This window comes from Lissotriton vulgaris, unplaced genomic scaffold (genome assembly GCF_964263255.1).
Source record: "Lissotriton vulgaris unplaced genomic scaffold, aLisVul1.2 SCAFFOLD_2072, whole genome shotgun sequence".
Lineage (NCBI taxonomy): Eukaryota > Metazoa > Chordata > Amphibia > Caudata > Salamandridae > Lissotriton > Lissotriton vulgaris.
The window spans coordinates 230,825-251,841 of record NW_028244743.1 but is presented as its reverse complement, the minus strand read 5'-3'; the positions used below and the strand labels follow the sequence as shown (position 1 = coordinate 251,841).

At 45.1% G+C, this 21,017-nt stretch overlaps 22 non-coding genes across 22 annotated transcripts; 11 read left to right on the top strand and 11 right to left on the bottom strand.

Annotated features, from left to right (window-relative positions):
- Positions 1 to 532: 532 nt before the first annotated feature.
- LOC147666966 (U6 spliceosomal RNA) lies at positions 533 to 639 on the top strand. The gene has a single exon (XR_015304639.1). It is a non-coding gene; the product is annotated as a U6 spliceosomal RNA (small nuclear RNA).
- Positions 640 to 1,649: 1,010 nt separating this feature from the next.
- TRNAR-ACG (transfer RNA arginine (anticodon ACG)) lies at positions 1,650 to 1,722 on the bottom strand. Its single transcript has one exon. It is a non-coding gene; the product is annotated as a tRNA-Arg (tRNA).
- A 714-nt stretch (positions 1,723 to 2,436) lies between these two features.
- On the top strand, positions 2,437 to 2,543 carry LOC147666964 (U6 spliceosomal RNA). Its single transcript, XR_015304542.1, has one exon. It is a non-coding gene; the product is annotated as a U6 spliceosomal RNA (small nuclear RNA).
- A 1,010-nt stretch (positions 2,544 to 3,553) lies between these two features.
- TRNAR-ACG (transfer RNA arginine (anticodon ACG)) lies at positions 3,554 to 3,626 on the bottom strand. Its single transcript has one exon. It is a non-coding gene; the product is annotated as a tRNA-Arg (tRNA).
- Positions 3,627 to 4,340: 714 nt separating this feature from the next.
- LOC147666962 (U6 spliceosomal RNA) lies at positions 4,341 to 4,447 on the top strand. The gene has a single exon (XR_015304541.1). It is a non-coding gene; the product is annotated as a U6 spliceosomal RNA (small nuclear RNA).
- A 1,010-nt stretch (positions 4,448 to 5,457) lies between these two features.
- TRNAR-ACG (transfer RNA arginine (anticodon ACG)) lies at positions 5,458 to 5,530 on the bottom strand. The gene has a single exon. It is a non-coding gene; the product is annotated as a tRNA-Arg (tRNA).
- A 714-nt stretch (positions 5,531 to 6,244) lies between these two features.
- LOC147666960 (U6 spliceosomal RNA) lies at positions 6,245 to 6,351 on the top strand. Its single transcript, XR_015304540.1, has one exon. It is a non-coding gene; the product is annotated as a U6 spliceosomal RNA (small nuclear RNA).
- A 1,011-nt stretch (positions 6,352 to 7,362) lies between these two features.
- On the bottom strand, positions 7,363 to 7,435 carry TRNAR-ACG (transfer RNA arginine (anticodon ACG)). The gene has a single exon. It is a non-coding gene; the product is annotated as a tRNA-Arg (tRNA).
- Positions 7,436 to 8,149: 714 nt separating this feature from the next.
- On the top strand, positions 8,150 to 8,256 carry LOC147666958 (U6 spliceosomal RNA). Its single transcript, XR_015304539.1, has one exon. It is a non-coding gene; the product is annotated as a U6 spliceosomal RNA (small nuclear RNA).
- A 1,010-nt stretch (positions 8,257 to 9,266) lies between these two features.
- TRNAR-ACG (transfer RNA arginine (anticodon ACG)) lies at positions 9,267 to 9,339 on the bottom strand. The gene has a single exon. It is a non-coding gene; the product is annotated as a tRNA-Arg (tRNA).
- Positions 9,340 to 10,053: 714 nt separating this feature from the next.
- On the top strand, positions 10,054 to 10,160 carry LOC147666956 (U6 spliceosomal RNA). Its single transcript, XR_015304538.1, has one exon. It is a non-coding gene; the product is annotated as a U6 spliceosomal RNA (small nuclear RNA).
- A 1,010-nt stretch (positions 10,161 to 11,170) lies between these two features.
- Positions 11,171 to 11,243, bottom strand: TRNAR-ACG (transfer RNA arginine (anticodon ACG)). The gene has a single exon. It is a non-coding gene; the product is annotated as a tRNA-Arg (tRNA).
- Positions 11,244 to 11,957: 714 nt separating this feature from the next.
- LOC147666954 (U6 spliceosomal RNA) lies at positions 11,958 to 12,064 on the top strand. Its single transcript, XR_015304536.1, has one exon. It is a non-coding gene; the product is annotated as a U6 spliceosomal RNA (small nuclear RNA).
- A 1,010-nt stretch (positions 12,065 to 13,074) lies between these two features.
- TRNAR-ACG (transfer RNA arginine (anticodon ACG)) lies at positions 13,075 to 13,147 on the bottom strand. The gene has a single exon. It is a non-coding gene; the product is annotated as a tRNA-Arg (tRNA).
- A 714-nt stretch (positions 13,148 to 13,861) lies between these two features.
- Positions 13,862 to 13,968, top strand: LOC147666952 (U6 spliceosomal RNA). The gene has a single exon (XR_015304535.1). It is a non-coding gene; the product is annotated as a U6 spliceosomal RNA (small nuclear RNA).
- A 1,010-nt stretch (positions 13,969 to 14,978) lies between these two features.
- Positions 14,979 to 15,051, bottom strand: TRNAR-ACG (transfer RNA arginine (anticodon ACG)). Its single transcript has one exon. It is a non-coding gene; the product is annotated as a tRNA-Arg (tRNA).
- A 714-nt stretch (positions 15,052 to 15,765) lies between these two features.
- Positions 15,766 to 15,872, top strand: LOC147666950 (U6 spliceosomal RNA). The gene has a single exon (XR_015304534.1). It is a non-coding gene; the product is annotated as a U6 spliceosomal RNA (small nuclear RNA).
- Positions 15,873 to 16,882: 1,010 nt separating this feature from the next.
- On the bottom strand, positions 16,883 to 16,955 carry TRNAR-ACG (transfer RNA arginine (anticodon ACG)). The gene has a single exon. It is a non-coding gene; the product is annotated as a tRNA-Arg (tRNA).
- A 714-nt stretch (positions 16,956 to 17,669) lies between these two features.
- Positions 17,670 to 17,776, top strand: LOC147666948 (U6 spliceosomal RNA). Its single transcript, XR_015304685.1, has one exon. It is a non-coding gene; the product is annotated as a U6 spliceosomal RNA (small nuclear RNA).
- A 1,010-nt stretch (positions 17,777 to 18,786) lies between these two features.
- Positions 18,787 to 18,859, bottom strand: TRNAR-ACG (transfer RNA arginine (anticodon ACG)). Its single transcript has one exon. It is a non-coding gene; the product is annotated as a tRNA-Arg (tRNA).
- Positions 18,860 to 19,573: 714 nt separating this feature from the next.
- On the top strand, positions 19,574 to 19,680 carry LOC147666946 (U6 spliceosomal RNA). Its single transcript, XR_015304693.1, has one exon. It is a non-coding gene; the product is annotated as a U6 spliceosomal RNA (small nuclear RNA).
- Positions 19,681 to 20,690: 1,010 nt separating this feature from the next.
- TRNAR-ACG (transfer RNA arginine (anticodon ACG)) lies at positions 20,691 to 20,763 on the bottom strand. Its single transcript has one exon. It is a non-coding gene; the product is annotated as a tRNA-Arg (tRNA).
- Positions 20,764 to 21,017: the final 254 nt, after the last annotated feature.

Sequence of the window (21,017 nt, the reverse complement as noted above, 5' to 3'; positions counted from 1 at the left end):
AGGAAATCTTTTAGATCAGGCTCAGTTTCTTAAATAGTTTGCATTAACATAATCAGTTCCAGGTCTGTGTGGGGCTGAGCTTGGGAACTCCTTAGTAAGTAGGCGTTTACAACAATAAGGGGTTTAATATTACAACACAGGTGAACATTCAGACACATTATCATAAGCTCACCTTGTCCAGGGACCCAAGCATGCTGCCTTTCCACTCTCAGAGCCCTTCACCTAACCTACTGTTCAGCTGTTTCACCTTTAATATCACTGTTCCACAGGCAGCGTGACGTCACAATGCTCCTTGTCTGTAGCCCGAACCAGGAGCCTTTGCAAACCTGGTATAATCTACATACTTACGGTGTGTTTAGTCTTGGACCACAAATGCAGTGAAGAATAATGGATTGCTACTCTTCATACATTTTTGACCATTGGCTCAGATTTGAATGCGTACTGGCCATCTGAGCATCTCTGCCAGGCCACCCTATGTCTAGAGACTGTAGATTTAGAGAGTTTATAAACATTGTCAGTCCATCAATAAAGTGTACTCGCTTCGGCAGCACATATACTAAAATTGGAACGATACAGAGAAGATTAGCATGGCCCCTGCGCAAGGATGACACGCAAATTCGTGAAGCGTTCCATATTTTTAACAGCTTTTAGGAGAGAAATCTTTTTTGTTTTCAAGACTAATTGAAAAAATAAAGCAGGTCCCAGTGCTGTCCCCGTAATATGTATTTTTCAATTAGTCTCTCCTCAACATTTTTAATGTATTTGCTTTGCAGTAAAGAAGGTGCGCTCTATGTTCAGCTGCATTTAGCAAGGAAGCCTGCAGGACTTCTGGGACTTTTCTTTCTCTTTTTTAGCCTCACTGTCATTATTCTTCACCACCCCCAAATCTATACTGCTGCAGTGTTGTGTTGCTTTGTGGGAAGCAGGACAAAGAGAAGGGCAGGGCCTATGCAAATGAAGGCCTCAGGGATGTCTGGGAGTGCCTTTTTAGCAGTATTGTTAAAGTCCACCTTGCAACCGGATTGGTCGGGTAAGCTGAAAAACACCATGCCAGATTGGGCACCAGGTCTCTAGGCGCTTGGAGGACATATTGGGTCTACATCCCTCAGTTTCTGAGGTCCAAGAAATGTTCACCCTCTACCCTAATAGAGAGGTCTTGGCCGATCGTGGCTGAGAGGGGAAGAAGGTAGCAGTGCAAGATGCTTATGGTCCTTCTCTAATAATGGACCAACTTTCTCTCTCTCCTTACCTGTGGTTCTGCCTGGCTACTGGGGCTACCAGTTGTAAGCCTGCAGCCCACAGGGAGTTGGTTTGTTCCTCTCACACATGTAAATGGGTAAGCATTCAAGTGCACACACCTGCCTACGTCCACAGACCCTCGCGCACACACACTTTTGTCAACAAGCTTTTTCGCAATTAAGAGTATCAGGGACCCATGTTGAAATACAAAAGCAGCACACCACGTGACGGCCATCACATAAAGTCCAGCAGCAAATGGGAAACGTTTAACTAGCTGTGGTCCTATTACTTGCGCTCTACCGTGGAACAACTGCTGGATGAGTCCTGCTGGAGAATATTGAACCTACAACAAGTCTGAGGTAAATAAAAATTCCACAGGAATATAATCAAACAGGGACCTACAACCCTTCCGAGCCAGATAGGAGTCGAACCTACAATCTTCTGATCCGTAGTCAGACGCGTTATCCATTGCGCCACTGGCCCTATGTAGACTTACGCATCCTTTTGTCCTTAAGTGGGCTAGAAAGTGTGTGTATGTGTGTGTGAAGGCACAAGGAAACCCATCTGACCTCCTGGAAGTCTGTTCTGTGAGGTTTTCCCAAGTTTTACAAAGGACTTTAGGAGAAGGAAGCACCTAAAAGCTAGGCGAAATGGTCCTAGATCCAAGGAAATCTTTTAGATCAGGCTCAGTTTCTTAAATAGTTTGCATTAACATAATCAGTTCCAGGTCTGTGTGGGGCTGAGCTTGGGAACTCCTTAGTAAGTAGGCGTTTACAACAATAAGGGTTTTAATATTACAACACAGGTGAACATTCAGACACATTATCATAAGCTCACCTTGTCCAGGGACCCAAGCATGCTGCCTTTCCACTCTCAGAGCCCTTCACCTAACCTACTGTTCAGCTGTTTCACCTTTAATATCACTGTTCCACAGGCAGCGTGACGTCACAATGCTCCTTGTCTGTAGCCCGAACCAGGAGCCTTTGCAAACCTGGTATAATCTACATACTTACGGTGTGTTTAGTCTTGGACCACAAATGCAGTGAAGAATAATGGATTGCTACTCTTCATACATTTTTGACCATTGGCTCAGATTTGAATGCGTACTGGCCATCTGAGCATCTCTGCCAGGCCACCCTATGTCTAGAGACTGTAGATTTAGAGAGTTTATAAACATTGTCAGTTCATCAATAAAGTGTGCTCGCTTCGGCAGCACATATACTAAAATTGGAACGATACAGAGAAGATTAGCATGGCCCCTGCGCAAGGATGACACGCAAATTCGTGAAGCGTTCCATATTTTTAACAGCTTTTAGGAGAGAAATCTTTTTTGTTTTCAAGACTAATTGAAAAAATAAAGCAGGTCCCAGTGCTGTCCCCGTAATATGTATTTTTCAATTAGTCTCTCCTCAACATTTTTAATGTATTTGCTTTGCAGTAAAGAAGGTGCGCTCTATGTTCAGCTGCATTTAGCAAGGAAGCCTGCAGGACTTCTGGGACTTTTCTTTCTCTTTTTTAGCCTCACTGTCATTATTCTTCACCACCCCCAAATCTATACTGCTGCAGTGTTGTGTTGCTTTGTGGGAAGCAGGACAAAGAGAAGGGCAGGGCCTATGCAAATGAAGGCCTCAGTTATGTCTGGGAGTGCCTTTTTAGCAGTATTGTTAAAGTCCACCTTGCAACCGGATTGGTCGGGTAAGCTGAAAAACACCATGCCAGATTGGGCACCAGGTCTCTAGGCGCTTGGAGGACATATTGGGTCTACATCCCTCAGTTTCTGAGGTCCAAGAAATGTTCACCCTCTACCCTAATAGAGAGGTCTTGGCCGATCGTGGCTGAGAGGGGAAGAAGGTAGCAGTGCAAGATGCTTATGGTCCTTCTCTAATAATGGACCAACTTTCTCTCTCTCCTTACCTGTGGTTCTGCCTGGCTACTGGGGCTACCAGTTGTAAGCCTGCAGCCCACAGGGAGTTGGTTTGTTCCTCTCACACATGTAAATGGGTAAGCATTCAAGTGCACACACCTGCCTACGTCCACAGACCCTCGCGCACACACACTTTTGTCAACAAGCTTTTTCGCAATTAAGAGTATCAGGGACCCATGTTGAAATACAAAAGCAGCACACCACGTGACGGCCATCACATAGAGTCCAGCAGCAAATGGGAAACGTTTAACTAGCTGTGGTCCTATTACTTGCGCTCTACCGTGGAACAACTGCTGGATGAGTCCTGCTGGAGAATATTGAACCTACAACAAGTCTGAGGTAAATAAAAATTCCACAGGAATATAATCAAACAGGGACCTACAACCCTTCCGAGCCAGATAGGAGTCGAACCTACAATCTTCTGATCCGTAGTCAGACGCGTTATCCATTGCGCCACTGGCCCTATGTAGACTTACGCATCCTTTTGTCCTTAAGTGGGCTAGAAAGTGTGTGTATGTGTGTGTGAAGGCACAAGGAAACCCATCTGACCTCCTGGAAGTCTGTTCTGTGAGGTTTTCCCAAGTTTTACAAAGGACTTTAGGAGAAGGAAGCACCTAAAAGCTAGGCGAAATGGTCCTAGATCCAAGGAAATCTTTTAGATCAGGCTCAGTTTCTTAAATAGTTTGCATTAACATAATCAGTTCCAGGTCTGTGTGGGGCTGAGCTTGGGAACTCCTTAGTAAGTAGGCGTTTACAACAATAAGGGGTTTAATATTACAACACAGGTGAACATTCAGACACATTATCATAAGCTCACCTTGTCCAGGGACCCAAGCATGCTGCCTTTCCACTCTCAGAGCCCTTCACCTAACCTACTGTTCAGCTGTTTCACCTTTAATATCACTGTTCCACAGGCAGCGTGACGTCACAATGCTCCTTGTCTGTAGCCCGAACCAGGAGCCTTTGCAAACCTGGTATAATCTACATACTTACGGTGTGTTTAGTCTTGGACCACAAATGCAGTGAAGAATAATGGATTGCTACTCTTCATACATTTTTGACCATTGGCTCAGATTTGAATGCGTACTGGCCATCTGAGCATCTCTGCCAGGCCACCCTATGTCTAGAGACTGTAGATTTAGAGAGTTTATAAACATTGTCAGTTCATCAATAAAGTGTGCTCGCTTCGGCAGCACATATACTAAAATTGGAACGATACAGAGAAGATTAGCATGGCCCCTGCGCAAGGATGACACGCAAATTCGTGAAGCGTTCCATATTTTTAACAGCTTTTAGGAGAGAAATCTTTTTTGTTTTCAAGACTAATTGAAAAAATAAAGCAGGTCCCAGTGCTGTCCCCGTAATATGTATTTTTCAATTAGTCTCTCCTCAACATTTTTTATGTATTTGCTTTGCAGTAAAGAAGGTGCGCTCTATGTTCAGCTGCATTTAGCAAAGAAGCCTGCAGGACTTCTGGGACTTTTCTTTCTCTTTTTTAGCCTCACTGTCATTATTCTTCACCACCCCCAAATCTATACTGCTGCAGTGTTGTGTTGCTTTGTGGGAAGCAGGACAAAGAGAAGGGCAGGGCCTATGCAAATGAAGGCCTCAGGGATGTCTGGGAGTGCCTTTTTAGCAGTATTGTTAAAGTCCACCTTGCAACCGGATTGGTCGGGTAAGCTGAAAAACACCATGCCAGATTGGGCACCAGGTCTCTAGGCGCTTGGAGGACATATTGGGTCTACATCCCTCAGTTTCTGAGGTCCAAGAAATGTTCACCCTCTACCCTAATAGAGAGGTCTTGGCCGATCGTGGCTGAGAGGGGAAGAAGGTAGCAGTGCAAGATGCTTATGGTCCTTCTCTAATAATGGACCAACTTTCTCTCTCTCCTTACCTGTGGTTCTGCCTGGCTACTGGGGCTACCAGTTGTAAGCCTGCAGCCCACAGGGAGTTGGTTTGTTCCTCTCACACATGTAAATGGGTAAGCATTCAAGTGCACACACCTGCCTACGTCCACAGACCCTCGCGCACACACACTTTTGTCAACAAGCTTTTTCGCAATTAAGAGTATCAGGGACCCATGTTGAAATACAAAAGCAGCACACCACGTGACGGCCATCACATAAAGTCCAGCAGCAAATGGGAAACGTTTAACTAGCTGTGGTCCTATTACTTGCGCTCTACCGTGGAACAACTGCTGGATGAGTCCTGCTGGAGAATATTGAACCTACAACAAGTCTGAGGTAAATAAAAATTCCACAGGAATATAATCAAACAGGGACCTACAACCCTTCCGAGCCAGATAGGAGTCGAACCTACAATCTTCTGATCCGTAGTCAGACGCGTTATCCATTGCGCCACTGGCCCTATGTAGACTTACGCATCCTTTTGTCCTTAAGTGGGCTAGAAAGTGTGTGTATGTGTGTGTGAAGGCACAAGGAAACCCATCTGACCTCCTGGAAGTCTGTTCTGTGAGGTTTTCCCAAGTTTTACAAAGGACTTTAGGAGAAGGAAGCACCTAAAAGCTAGGCGAAATGGTCCTAGATCCAAGGAAATCTTTTAGATCAGGCTCAGTTTCTTAAATAGTTTGCATTAACATAATCAGTTCCAGGTCTGTGTGGGGCTGAGCTTGGGAACTCCTTAGTAAGTAGGCGTTTACAACAATAAGGGGTTTAATATTACAACACAGGTGAACATTCAGACACATTATCATAAGCTCACCTTGTCCAGGGACCCAAGCATGCTGCCTTTCCACTCTCAGAGCCCTTCACCTAACCTACTGTTCAGCTGTTTCACCTTTAATATCACTGTTCCACAGGCAGCGTGACGTCACAATGCTCCTTGTCTGTAGCCCGAACCAGGAGCCTTTGCAAACCTGGTATAATCTACATACTTACGGTGTGTTTAGTCTTGGACCACAAATGCAGTGAAGAATAATGGATTGCTACTCTTCATACATTTTTGACCATTGGCTCAGATTTGAATGCGTACTGGCCATCTGAGCATCTCTGCCAGGCCACCCTATGTCTAGAGACTGTAGATTTAGAGAGTTTATAAACATTGTCAGTTCATCAATAAAGTGTGCTCGCTTCGGCAGCACATATACTAAAATTGGAACGATACAGAGAAGATTAGCATGGCCCCTGCGCAAGGATGACACGCAAATTCGTGAAGCGTTCCATATTTTTTAACAGCTTTTAGGAGAGAAATCTTTTTTGTTTTCAAGACTAATTGAAAAAATAAAGCAGGTCCCAGTGCTGTCCCCGTAATATGTATTTTTCAATTAGTCTCTCCTCAACATTTTTAATGTATTTGCTTTGCAGTAAAGAAGGTGCGCTCTATGTTCAGCTGCATTTAGCAAGGAAGCCTGCAGGACTTCTGGGACTTTTCTTTCTCTTTTTTAGCCTCACTGTCATTATTCTTCACCACCCCCAAATCTATACTGCTGCAGTGTTGTGTTGCTTTGTGGGAAGCAGGACAAAGAGAAGGGCAGGGCCTATGCAAATGAAGGCCTCAGGGATGTCTGGGAGTGCCTTTTTAGCAGTATTGTTAAAGTCCACCTTGCAACCGGATTGGTCGGGTAAGCTGAAAAACACCATGCCAGATTGGGCACCAGGTCTCTAGGCGCTTGGAGGACATATTGGGTCTACATCCCTCAGTTTCTGAGGTCCAAGAAATGTTCACCCTCTACCCTAATAGAGAGGTCTTGGCCGATCGTGGCTGAGAGGGGAAGAAGGTAGCAGTGCAAGATGCTTATGGTCCTTCTCTAATAATGGACCAACTTTCTCTCTCTCCTTACCTGTGGTTCTGCCTGGCTACTGGGGCTACCAGTTGTAAGCCTGCAGCCCACAGGGAGTTGGTTTGTTCCTCTCACACATGTAAATGGGTAAGCATTCAAGTGCACACACCTGCCTACGTCCACAGACCCTCGCGCACACACACTTTTGTCAACAAGCTTTTTCGCAATTAAGAGTATCAGGGACCCATGTTGAAATACAAAAGCAGCACACCACGTGACGGCCATCACATAGAGTCCAGCAGCAAATGGGAAACGTTTAACTAGCTGTGGTCCTATTACTTGCGCTCTACCGTAGAACAACTGCTGGATGAGTCCTGCTGGAGAATATTGAACCTACAACAAGTCTGAGGTAAATAAAAATTCCACAGGAATATAATCAAACAGGGACCTACAACCCTTCCGAGCCAGATAGGAGTCGAACCTACAATCTTCTGATCCGTAGTCAGACGCGTTATCCATTGCGCCACTGGCCCTATGTAGACTTACGCATCCTTTTGTCCTTAAGTGGGCTAGAAAGTGTGTGTATGTGTGTGTGAAGGCACAAGGAAACCCATCTGACCTCCTGGAAGTCTGTTCTGTGAGGTTTTCCCAAGTTTTACAAAGGACTTTAGGAGAAGGAAGCACCTAAAAGCTAGGCGAAATGGTCCTAGATCCAAGGAAATCTTTTAGATCAGGCTCAGTTTCTTAAATAGTTTGCATTAACATAATCAGTTCCAGGTCTGTGTGGGGCTGAGCTTGGGAACTCCTTAGTAAGTAGGCGTTTACAACAATAAGGGGTTTAATATTACAACACAGGTGAACATTCAGACACATTATCATAAGCTCACCTTGTCCAGGGACCCAAGCATGCTGCCTTTCCACTCTCAGAGCCCTTCACCTAACCTACTGTTCAGCTGTTTCACCTTTAATATCACTGTTCCACAGGCAGCGTGACGTCACAATGCTCCTTGTCTGTAGCCCGAACCAGGAGCCTTTGCAAACCTGGTATAATCTACATACTTACGGTGTGTTTAGTCTTGGACCACAAATGCAGTGAAGAATAATGGATTGCTACTCTTCATACATTTTTGACCATTGGCTCAGATTTGAATGCGTACTGGCCATCTGAGCATCTCTGCCAGGCCACCCTATGTCTAGAGACTGTAGATTTAGAGAGTTTATAAACATTGTCAGTTCATCAATAAAGTGTGCTCGCTTCGGCAGCACATATACTAAAATTGGAACGATACAGAGAAGATTAGCATGGCCCCTGCGCAAGGATGACACGCAAATTCGTGAAGCGTTCCATATTTTTAACAGCTTTTAGGAGAGAAATCTTTTTTGTTTTCAAGACTAATTGAAAAAATAAAGCAGGTCCCAGTGCTGTCCCCGTAATATGTATTTTTCAATTAGTCTCTCCTCAACATTTTTAATGTATTTGCTTTGCAGTAAAGAAGGTGCGCTCTATGTTCAGCTGCATTTAGCAAGGAAGCCTGCAGGACTTCTGGGACTTTTCTGTCTCTTTTTTAGCCTCACTGTCATTATTCTTCACCACCCCCAAATCTATACTGCTGCAGTGTTGTGTTGCTTTGTGGGAAGCAGGACAAAGAGAAGGGCAGGGCCTATGCAAATGAAGGCCTCAGGGATGTCTGGGAGTGCCTTTTTAGCAGTATTGTTAAAGTCCACCTTGCAACCGGATTGGTCGGGTAAGCTGAAAAACACCATGCCAGATTGGGCACCAGGTCTCTAGGCGCTTGGAGGACATATTGGGTCTACATCCCTCAGTTTCTGAGGTCCAAGAAATGTTCACCCTCTACCCTAATAGAGAGGTCTTGGCGGATCGTGGCTGAGAAGGTTAGAAGGTTGCAGCGCAAGATGCTTATGGTCCTTCTCTAATAATGGACCAACTTTCTCTCTCTCCTTACCTGTGGTTCTGCCTGGCTACTGGGGCTACCAGTTGTAAGCCTGCAGCCCACAGGGAGTTGGTTTGTTCCTCTCACACATGTAAATGGGTAAGCATTCAAGTGCACACACCTGCCTACGTCCACAGACCCTCGCGCACACACACTTTTGTCAACAAGCTTTTTCGCAATTAAGAGTATCAGGGACCCATGTTGAAATACAAAAGCAGCACACCACGTGACGGCCATCACATAGAGTCCAGCAGCAAATGGGAAACGTTTAACTAGCTGTGGTCCTATTACTTGCGCTCTACCGTGGAACAACTGCTGGATGAGTCCTGCTGGAGAATATTGAACCTACAACAAGTCTGAGGTAAATAAAAATTCCACAGGAATATAATCAAACAGGGACCTACAACCCTTCCGAGCCAGATAGGAGTCGAACCTACAATCTTCTGATCCGTAGTCAGACGCGTTATCCATTGCGCCACTGGCCCTATGTAGACTTACGCATCCTTTTGTCCTTAAGTGGGCTAGAAAGTGTGTGTATGTGTGTGTGAAGGCACAAGGAAACCCATCTGACCTCCTGGAAGTCTGTTCTGTGAGGTTTTCCCAAGTTTTACAAAGGACTTTAGGAGAAGGAAGCACCTAAAAGCTAGGCGAAATGGTCCTAGATCCAAGGAAATCTTTTAGATCAGGCTCAGTTTCTTAAATAGTTTGCATTAACATAATCAGTTCCAGGTCTGTGTGGGGCTGAGTTTGGGAACTCCTTAGTAAGTAGGCGTTTACAACAATAAGGGGTTTAATATTACAACACAGGTGAACATTCAGACACATTATCATAAGCTCACCTTGTACAGGGACCCAAGCATGCTGCCTTTCCACTCTCAGAGCCCTTCACCTAACCTACTGTGCAGCTGTTTCACCTTTAATATCACTGTTCCACAGGCAGCGTGACGTCACAATGCTCCTTGTCTGTAGCCCGAACCAGGAGCCTTTGCAAACCTGGTATAATCTACATACTTACGGTGTGTTTAGTCTTGGACCACAAATGCAGTGAAGAATAATGGATTGCTACTCTTCATACATTTTTGACCATTGGCTCAGATTTGAATGCGTACTGGCCATCTGAGCATCTCTGCCAGGCCACCCTATGTCTAGAGACTGTAGATTTAGAGAGTTTATAAACATTGTCAGTTCATCAATAAAGTGTGCTCGCTTCGGCAGCACATATACTAAAATTGGAACGATACAGAGAAGATTAGCATGGCCCCTGCGCAAGGATGACACGCAAATTCGTGAAGCGTTCCATATTTTTAACAGCTTTTAGGAGAGAAATCTTTTTTGTTTTCAAGACTAATTGAAAAAATAAAGCAGGTCCCAGTGCTGTCCCCGTAATATGTATTTTTCAATTAGTCTCTCCTCAACATTTTTAATGTATTTGCTTTGCAGTAAAGAAGGTGCGCTCTATGTTCAGCTGCATTTAGCAAGGAAGCCTGCAGGACTTCTGGGACTTTTCTTTCTCTTTTTTAGCCTCACTGTCATTATTCTTCACCACCCCCAAATCTATACTGCTGCAGTGTTGTGTTGCTTTGTGGGAAGCAGGACAAAGAGAAGGGCAGGGCCTATGCAAATGAAGGCCTCAGGGATGTCTGGGAGTGCCTTTTTAGCAGTATTGTTAAAGTCCACCTTGCAACCGGATTGGTCGGGTAAGCTGAAAAACACCATGCCAGATTGGGCACCAGGTGTCTAGGCGCTTGGAGGACATATTGGGTCTACATCCCTCAGTTTCTGAGGTCCAAGAAATGTTCACCCTCTACCCTAATAGAGAGGTCTTGGCCGATCGTGGCTGAGAAGGGAAGAAGGTTGCAGCGCAAGATGCTTATGGTCCTTCTCTAATAATGGACCAACTTTCTCTCTCTCCTTACCTGTGGTTCTGCCTGGCTACTGGGGCTACCAGTTGTAAGCCTGCAGCCCACAGGGAGTTGGTTTGTTCCTCTCACACATGTAAATGGGTAAGCATTCAAGTGCACACACCTGCCTACGTCCACAGACCCTCGCGCACACACACTTTTGTCAACAAGCTTTTTCGCAATTAAGAGTATCAGGGACCCATGTTGAAATACAAAAGCAGCACACCACGTGACGGCCATCACATAGAGTCCAGCAGCAAATGGGAAACGTTTAACTAGCTGTGGTCCTATTAAATGCGCTCTACCGTGGAACAACTGCTGGATGAGTCCTGCTGGAGAATATTGAACCTACAACAAGTCTGAGGTAAATAAAAATTCCACAGGAATATAATCAAACAGGGACCTACAACCCTTCCGAGCCAGATAGGAGTCGAACCTACAATCTTCTGATCCGTAGTCAGACGCGTTATCCATTGCGCCACTGGCCCTATGTAGACTTACGCATCCTTTTGTCCTTAAGTGGGCTAGAAAGTGTGTGTATGTGTGTGTGAAGGCACAAGGAAACCCATCTGACCTCCTGGAAGTCTGTTCTGTGAGGTTTTCCCAAGTTTTACAAAGGACTTTAGGAGAAGGAAGCACCTAAAAGCTAGGCGAAATGGTCCTAGATCCAAGGAAATCTTTTAGATCAGGCTCAGTTTCTTAAATAGTTTGCATTAACATAATCAGTTCCAGGTCTGTGTGGGGCTGAGCTTGGGAACTCCTTAGTAAGTAGGCGTTTACAACAATAAGGGGTTTAATATTACAACACAGGTGAACATTCAGACACATTATCATAAGCTCACCTTGTCCAGGGACCCAAGCATGCTGCCTTTCCACTCTCAGAGCCCTTCACCTAACCTACTGTGCAGCTGTTTCACCTTTAATATCACTGTTCAACAGGCAGCGTGACGTCACAATGCTCCTTGTCTGTAGCCCGAACCAGGAGCCTTTGCAAACCTGGTATAATCTACATACTTACGGTGTGTTTAGTCTTGGACCACAAATGCAGTGAAGAATAATGGATTGCTACTCTTCATACATTTTTGACCATTGGCTCAGATTTGAATGCGTACTGGCCATCTGAGCATCTCTGCCAGGCCACCCTATGTCTAGAGACTGTAGATTTAGAGAGTTTATAAACATTGTCAGTTCATCAATAAAGTGTGCTCGCTTCGGCAGCACATATACTAAAATTGGAACGATACAGAGAAGATTAGCATGGCCCCTGCGCAAGGATGACACGCAAATTCGTGAAGCGTTCCATATTTTTAACAGCTTTTAGGAGAGAAATCTTTTTTGTTTTCAAGACTAATTGAAAAAATAAAGCAGGTCCCAGTGCTGTCCCCGTAATATGTATTTTTCAATTAGTCTCTCCTCAACATTTTTAATGTATTTGCTTTGCAGTAAAGAAGGTGCGCTCTATGTTCAGCTGCATTTAGCAAGGAAGCCTGCAGGACTTCTGGGACTTTTCTTTCTCTTTTTTAGCCTCACTGTCATTATTCTTCACCACCCCCAAATCTATACTGCTGCAGTGTTGTGTTGCTTTGTGGGAAGCAGGACAAAGAGAAGGGCAGGGCCTATGCAAATGAAGGCCTCAGGGATGTCTGGGAGTGCCTTTTTAGCAGTATTGTTAAAGTCCACCTTGCAACCGGATTGGTCGGGTAAGCTGAAAAACACCATGCCAGATTGGGCACCAGGTCTCTAGGCGCTTGGAGGACATATTGGGTCTACATCCCTCAGTTTCTGAGGTCCAAGAAATGTTCACCCTCTACCCTAATAGAGAGGTCTTGGCTGATCGTGGCTGAGAAGGGAAGAAGGTTGCAGCGCAAGATGCTTATGGTCCTTCTCTAATAATGGACCAACTTTCTCTCTCTCCTTACCTGTGGTTCTGCCTGGCTACTGGGGCTACCAGTTGTAAGCCTGCAGCCCACAGGGAGTTGGTTTGTTCCTCTCACACATGTAAATGGGTAAGCATTCAAGTGCACACACCTGCCTACGTCCACATACCCTCGCGCACACACACTTTTGTCAACAAGCTTTTTCGCAATTAAGAGTATCAGGGACCCATGTTGAAATACAAAAGCAGCACACCACGTGACGGCCATCACATAGAGTCCAGCAGCAAATGGGAAACGTTTAACTAGCTGTGGTCCTATTACTTGCGCTCTACCGTGGAACAACTGCTGGATGAGTCCTGCTGGAGAATATTGAACCTACAACAAGTCTGAGGTAAATAAAAATTCCACAGGAATATAATCAAACAGGGACCTACAACCCTTCCGAGCCAGATAGGAGTCGAACCTACAATCTTCTGATCCGTAGTCAGACGCGTTATCCATTGCGCCACTGGCCCTATGTAGACTTACGCATCCTTTTGTCCTTAAGTGGGCTAGAAAGTGTGTGTATGTGTGTGTGAAGGCACAAGGAAACCCATCTGACCTCCTGGAAGTCTGTTCTGTGAGGTTTTCCCAAGTTTTACAAAGGACTTTAGGAGAAGGAAGCACCTAAAAGCTAGGCGAAATGGTCCTAGATCCAAGGAAATCTTTTAGATCAGGCTCAGTTTCTTAAATAGTTTGCATTAACATAATCAGTTCCAGGTCTGTGTGGGGCTGAGCTTGGGAACTCCTTAGTAAGTAGGCATTTACAACAATAAGGGGTTTAATATTACAACACAGGTGAACATTCAGACACATTATCATAAGCTCACCTTGTCCAGGGACCCAAGCATGCTGCCTTTCCACTCTCAGAGCCCTTCACCTAACCTACTGTGCAGCTGTTTCACCTTTAATATCACTGTTCCACAGGCAGCGTGACGTCACAATGCTCCTTGTCTGTAGCCCGAACCAGGAGCCTTTGCAAACCTGGTATAATCTACATACTTACGGTGTGTTTAGTCTTGGACCACAAATGCAGTGAAGAATAATGGATTGCTACTCTTCATACATTTTTGACCATTGGCTCAGATTTGAATGCGTACTGGCCATCTGAGCATCTCTGCCAGGCCACCCTATGTCTAGAGACTGTAGATTTAGAGAGTTTATAAACATTGTCAGTTCATCAATAAAGTGTGCTCGCTTCGGCAGCACATATACTAAAATTGGAACGATACAGAGAAGATTAGCATGGCCCCTGCGCAAGGATGACACGCAAATTCGTGAAGCGTTCCATATTTTTAACAGCTTTTAGGAGAGAAATCTTTTTTGTTTTCAAGACTAATTGAAAAAATAAAGCAGGTCCCAGTGCTGTCCCCGTAATATGTATTTTTCAATTAGTCTCTCCTCAACATTTTTAATGTATTTGCTTTGCAGTAAAGAAGGTGCGCTCTATGTTCAGCTGCATTTAGCAAGGAAGCCTGCAGGACTTCTGGGACTTTTCTTTCTCTTTTTTAGCCTCACTGTCATTATTCTTCACCACCCCCAAATCTATACTGCTGCAGTGTTGTGTTGCTTTGTGGGAAGCAGGACAAAGAGAAGGGCAGGGCCTATGCAAATGAAGGCCTCAGGGATGTCTGGGAGTGCCTTTTTAGCAGTATTGTTAAAGTCCACCTTGCAACCGGATTGGTCGGGTAAGCTGAAAAACACCATGCCAGATTGGGCACCAGGTGTCTAGGCGCTTGGAGGACATATTGGGTCTACATCCCTCAGTTTCTGAGGTCCAAGAAATGTTCACCCTCTACCCTAATAGAGAGGTCTTGGCCGATCGTGGCTGAGAAGGGAAGAAGGTTGCAGCGCAAGATGCTTATGGTCCTTCTCTAATAATGGACCAACTTTCTCTCTCTCCTTACCTGTGGTTCTGCCTGGCTACTGGGGCTACCAGTTGTAAGCCTGCAGCCCACAGGGAGTTGGTTTGTTCCTCTCACACATGTAAATGGGTAAGCATTCAAGTGCACACACCTGCCTACGTCCACAGACCCTCGCGCACACACACTTTTGTCAACAAGCTTTTTCGCAATTAAGAGTATCAGGGACCCATGTTGAAATACAAAAGCAGCACACCACGTGACGGCCATCACATAGAGTCCAGCAGCAAATGGGAAACGTTTAACTAGCTGTGGTCCTATTAAATGCGCTCTACCGTGGAACAACTGCTGGATGAGTCCTGCTGGAGAATATTGAACCTACAACAAGTCTGAGGTAAATAAAAATTCCACAGGAATATAATCAAACAGGGACCTACAACCCTTCCGAGCCAGATAGGAGTCGAACCTACAATCTTCTGATCCGTAGTCAGACGCGTTATCCATTGCGCCACTGGCCCTATGTAGACTTACGCATCCTTTTGTCCTTAAGTGGGCTAGAAAGTGTGTGTATGTGTGTGTGAAGGCACAAGGAAACCCATCTGACCTCCTGGAAGTCTGTTCTGTGAGGTTTTTCCAAGTTTTACAAAGGACTTTAGGAGAAGGAAGCACCTAAAAGCTAGGCGAAATGGTCCTAGATCCAAGGAAATCTTTTAGATCAGGCTCAGTTTCTTAAATAGTTTGCATTAACATAATCAGTTCCAGGTCTGTGTGGGGCTGAGCTTGGGAACTCCTTAGTAAGTAGGCGTTTACAACAATAAGGGGTTTAATATTACAACACAGGTGAACATTCAGACACATTATCATAAGCTCACCTTGTCCAGGGACCCAAGCATGCTGCCTTTCCACTCTCAGAGCCCTTCACCTAACCTACTGTGCAGCTGTTTCACCTTTAATATCACTGTTCAACAGGCAGCGTGACGTCACAATGCTCCTTGTCTGTAGCCCGAACCAGGAGCCTTTGCAAACCTGGTATAATCTACATACTTACGGTGTGTTTAGTCTTGGACCACAAATGCAGTGAAGAATAATGGATTGCTACTCTTCATACATTTTTGACCATTGGCTCAGATTTGAATGCGTACTGGCCATCTGAGCATCTCTGCCAGGCCACCCTATGTCTAGAGACTGTAGATTTAGAGAGTTTATAAACATTGTCAGTTCATCAATAAAGTGTGCTCGCTTCGGCAGCACATATACTAAAATTGGAACGATACAGAGAAGATTAGCATGGCCCCTGCGCAAGGATGACACGCAAATTCGTGAAGCGTTCCATATTTTTAACAGCTTTTAGGAGAGAAATCTTTTTTGTTTTCAAGACTAATTGAAAAAATAAAGCAGGTCCCAGTGCTGTCCCCGTAATATGTATTTTTCAATTAGTCTCTCCTCAACATTTTTAATGTATTTGCTTTGCAGTAAAGAAGGTGCGCTCTATGTTCAGCTGCATTTAGCAAGGAAGCCTGCAGGACTTCTGGGACTTTTCTTTCTCTTTTTTAGCCTCACTGTCATTATTCTTCACCACCCCCAAATCTATACTGCTGCAGTGTTGTGTTGCTTTGTGGGAAGCAGGACAAAGAGAAGGGCAGGGCCTATGCAAATGAAGGCCTCAGGGATGTCTGGGAGTGCCTTTTTAGCAGTATTGTTAAAGTCCACCTTGCAACCGGATTGGTCGGGTAAGCTGAAAAACACCATGCCAGATTGGGCACCAGGTCTCTAGGCGCTTGGAGGACATATTGGGTCTACATCCCTCAGTTTCTGAGGTCCAAGAAATGTTCACCCTCTACCCTAATAGAGAGGTCTTGGCTGATCGTGGCTGAGAAGGGAAGAAGGTTGCAGCGCAAGATGCTTATGGTCCTTCTCTAATAATGGACCAACTTTCTCTCTCTCCTTACCTGTGGTTCTGCCTGGCTACTGGGGCTACCAGTTGTAAGCCTGCAGCCCACAGGGAGTTGGTTTGTTCCTCTCACACATGTAAATGGGTAAGCATTCAAGTGCACACACCTGCCTACGTCCACAGACCCTCGCGCACACACACTTTTGTCAACAAGCTTTTTCGCAATTAAGAGTATCAGGGACCCATGTTGAAATACAAAAGCAGCACACCACGTGACGGCCATCACATAGAGTCCAGCAGCAAATGGGAAACGTTTAACTAGCTGTGGTCCTATTACTTGCGCTCTACCGTGGAACAACTGCTGGATGAGTCCTGCTGGAGAATATTGAACCTACAACAAGTCTGAGGTAAATAAAAATTCCACAGGAATATAATCAAACAGGGACCTACAACCCTTCCGAGCCAGATAGGAGTCGAACCTACAATCTTCTGATCCGTAGTCAGACGCGTTATCCATTGCGCCACTGGCCCTATGTAGACTTACGCATCCTTTTGTCCTTAAGTGGGCTAGAAAGTGTGTGTATGTGTGTGTGAAGGCACAAGGAAACCCATCTGACCTCCTGGAAGTCTGTTCTGTGAGGTTTTCCCAAGTTTTACAAAGGACTTTAGGAGAAGGAAGCACCTAAAAGCTAGGCGAAATGGTCCTAGATCCAAGGAAATCTTTTAGATCAGGCTCAGTTTCTTAAATAGTTTGCATTAACATAATCAGTTCCAGGTCTGTGTGGGGCTGAGCTTGGGAACTCCTTAGTAAGTAGGCATTTACAACAATAAGGGGTTTAATATTACAACACAGGTGAACATTCAGACACATTATCATAAGCTCACCTTGTCCAGGGACCCAAGCATGCTGCCTTTCCACTCTCAGAGCCCTTCACCTAACCTACTGTGCAGCTGTTTCACCTTTAATATCACTGTTCCACAGGCAGCGTGACGTCACAATGCTCCTTGTCTGTAGCCCGAACCAGGAGCCTTTGCAAACCTGGTATAATCTACATACTTACGGTGTGTTTAGTCTTGGACCACAAATGCAGTGAAGAATAATGGATTGCTACTCTTCATACATTTTTGACCATTGGCTCAGATTTGAATGCGTACTGGCCATCTGAGCATCTCTGCCAGGCCACCCTATGTCTAGAGACTGTAGATTTAGAGAGTTTATAAACATTGTCAGTTCATCAATAAAGTGTGGTCGCTTCGGCAGCACATATACTAAAATTGGAACGATACAGAGAAGATTAGCATGGCCCCTGCGCAAGGATGACACGCAAATTCGTGAAGGGTTCCATATTTTTAACAGCTTTTAGGAGAGAAATCTTTTTTGTTTTCAAGACTAATTGAAAAAATAAAGCAGGTCCCAGTGCTGTCCCCGTAATATGTATTTTTCAATTAGTCTCTCCTCAACATTTTTAATGTATTTGCTTTGCAGTAAAGAAGGTGCGCTCTATGTTCAGCTGCATTTAGCAAGGAAGCCTGCAGGACTTCTGGGACTTTTCTTTCTCTTTATTAGCCTCACTGTCATTATTCTTCACCACCCCTAAATCTATACTGCTGCAGTGTTGTGTTGCTTTGTGGGAAGCAGGACAAAGAGAAGGGCAGGGCCTATGCAAATGAAGGCCTCAGGGATGTCTGGGAGTGCCTTTTTAGCAGTATTGTTAAAGTCCACCTTGCAACCGGATTGGTCGGGTAAGCTGAAAAACACCATGCCAGATTGGGCACTAGGTCTCTAGGCGCTTGGAGGACATATTGGGTCTACATCCCTCAGTTTCTGAGGTCCAAGAAATGTTCACCCTCTACCCTAATAGAGAGGTCTTGGCCGATCGTGGCTGAGAGGGGAAGAAGGTAGCAGTGCAAGATGCTTATGGTCCTTCTCTAATAATGGACCAACTTTCTCTCTCTCCTTACCTATGGTTCTGCCTGGCTACTGGGGCTACCAGTTGTAAGCCTGCAGCCCACAGGGAGTTGGTTTGTTCCTCTCACACATGTAAATGGGTAAGCATTCAAGTACACACACCTGCCTACGTCCACAGACCCTCGCGCACACACACTTTTGTCAACAAGCTTTTTCGCAATTAAGAGTATCAGGGACCCATGTTGAAATACAAAAGCAGCACACCACGTGACGGCCATCACATAGAGTCCAGCAGCAAATGGGAAACGTTTAACTAGCTGTGGTCCTATTACTTGCGCTCTACCGTGGAACAACTGCTGGATGAGTCCTGCTGGAGAATATTGAACCTACAACAAGTCTGAGGTAAATAAAAATTCCACAGGAATATAATCAAACAGGGACCTACAACCCTTCCGAGCCAGATAGGAGTCGAACCTACAATCTTCTGATCCGTAGTCAGACGCGTTATCCACTGCGCCACTGGCCCTATATAGACTTACGCATCCTTTTGTCCTTAAGTGGGCTAGAAAGTGTGTGTATGTGTGTGTGAAGGCACAAGGAAAGCCATCTGACCTCCTGGAAGTCTGTTCTGTGAGGTTTTCCCAAGTTTTACAAAGGACTTTAGGAGAAGGAAGCACCTAAAAGCTAGGCGAAATGGTCCTAGATCCAAGGAAATCTTTTAGATCAGGCTCAGTTTCTTAAATAGTTTGCATTAACATAATCAGTTCCAGGTCTGTGTGGGGCTGAGCTTGAGAACTCCTTAGTAAGTAGGCGTTTACAACAATAAGGGGTTTAATATTACAACACAGGTGAACATTCAGACACATTATCATAAGCTCACCTTGTCCAGGGACCCAAGCATGCTGCCTTTCCACTCTCAGAGCCCTTCACCTAACCTACTGTGCAGCTGTTTCACCTTTAATATCACTGTTCCACAGGCAGCGTGACGTCACAATGCTCCTTGTCTGTAGCCCGACCCAGGAGCCTTTGCAAACCTGGTATAATCTACATACTTACGGTGTGTTTAGTCTTGGACCACAAATGCAGTGAAGAATAATGGATTGCTACTCTTCATACATTTTTGACCATTGGCTCAGATTTGAATGCGTACTGGCCATCTGAGCATCTCTGCCAGGCCACCCTATGTCTAGAGACTGTAGATTTAGAGAGTTTATAAACATTGTCAGTTCATCAATAAAGTGTGGTCGCTTCGGCAGCACATATACTAAAATTGGAACGATACAGAGAAGATTAGCATGGCCCCTGTGCAAGGATGACACGCAAATTCGTGAAGCGTTCCATATTTTTAACAGCTTTTAGGAGAGAAATCTTTTTTGTTTTCAAGACTAATTGAAAAAATAAAGCAGGTCCCAGTGCTGTCCCCGTAATATGTATTTTTCAATTAGTCTCTCCTCAACATTTTTAATGTATTTGCTTTGCAGTAAAGAAGGTGCGCTCTATGTTCAGCTGCATTTAGCAAGGAAGCCTGCAGGACTTCTGGGACTTTTCTTTCTCTTTATTAGCCTCACTGTCATTATTCTTCACCACCCCCAAATCTATACTGCTGCAGTGTTGTGTTGCTTTGTGGGAAGCAGGACAAAGAGAAGGGCAGGGCCTATGCAAATGAAGGCCTCAGGGATGTCTGGGAGTGCCTTTTTAGCAGTATTGTTAAAGTCCACCTTGCAACCGGATTGGTCGGGTAAGCTGAAAAACACCATGCCAGATTGGGCACCAGGTCTCTAGGCGCTTGGAGGACATATTGGGTCTACATCCCTCAGTTTCTGAGGTCCAAGAAATGTTCACCCTCTACCCTAATAGAGAGGTCTTGGCCGATCGTGGCTGAGAAGGGAAGAAGGTTGCAGCGCAAGATGCTTATGGTCCTTCTCTAATAATGGACCAACTTTCTCTCTCTCCTTACCTGTGGTTCTGCCTGGCTACTGGGGCTACCAGTTGTAAGCCTGCAGCCCACAGGGAGTTGGTTTGTTCCTCTCACACATGTAAATGGGTAAGCATTCAAGTGCACACACCTGCCTACGTCCACAGACCCTCGCGCACACACACTTTTGTCAACAAGCTTTTTCGCAATTAAGAGTATCAGGGACCCATGTTGAAATACAAAAGCAGCACACCACGTGACGGCCATCACATAGAGTCCAGCAGCAAATGGGAAACGTTTAACTAGCTGTGGTCCTATTACTTGCGCTCTACCGTGGAACAACTGCTGGATGAGTCCTGCTGGAGAATATTGAACCTACAACAAGTCTGGGGTAAATAAAAATTCCACAGGAATATAATCAAACAGGGACCTACAACCCTTCCGAGCCAGATAGGAGTCGAACCTACAATCTTCTGATCCGTAGTCAGACGCGTTATCCATTGCGCCACTGGCCCTATGTAGACTTACGCATCCTTTTGTCCTTAAGTGGGCTAGAAAGTGTGTGTATGTGTGTGTGAAGGCACAAGGAAACCCATCTGACCTCCTGGAAGTCTGTTCTGTGAGGTTTTCCCAAGTTTTACAAAGGACTTTAGGAGAAGGAAGCACCTAAAAGCTAGGCGAAATGGTCCTAGATCCAAGGAAATCTTTTAGATCAGGCTCAGTTTCTTAAATAGTTTGCATTAACATAATCAGTTCCAGGTCTGTGTGG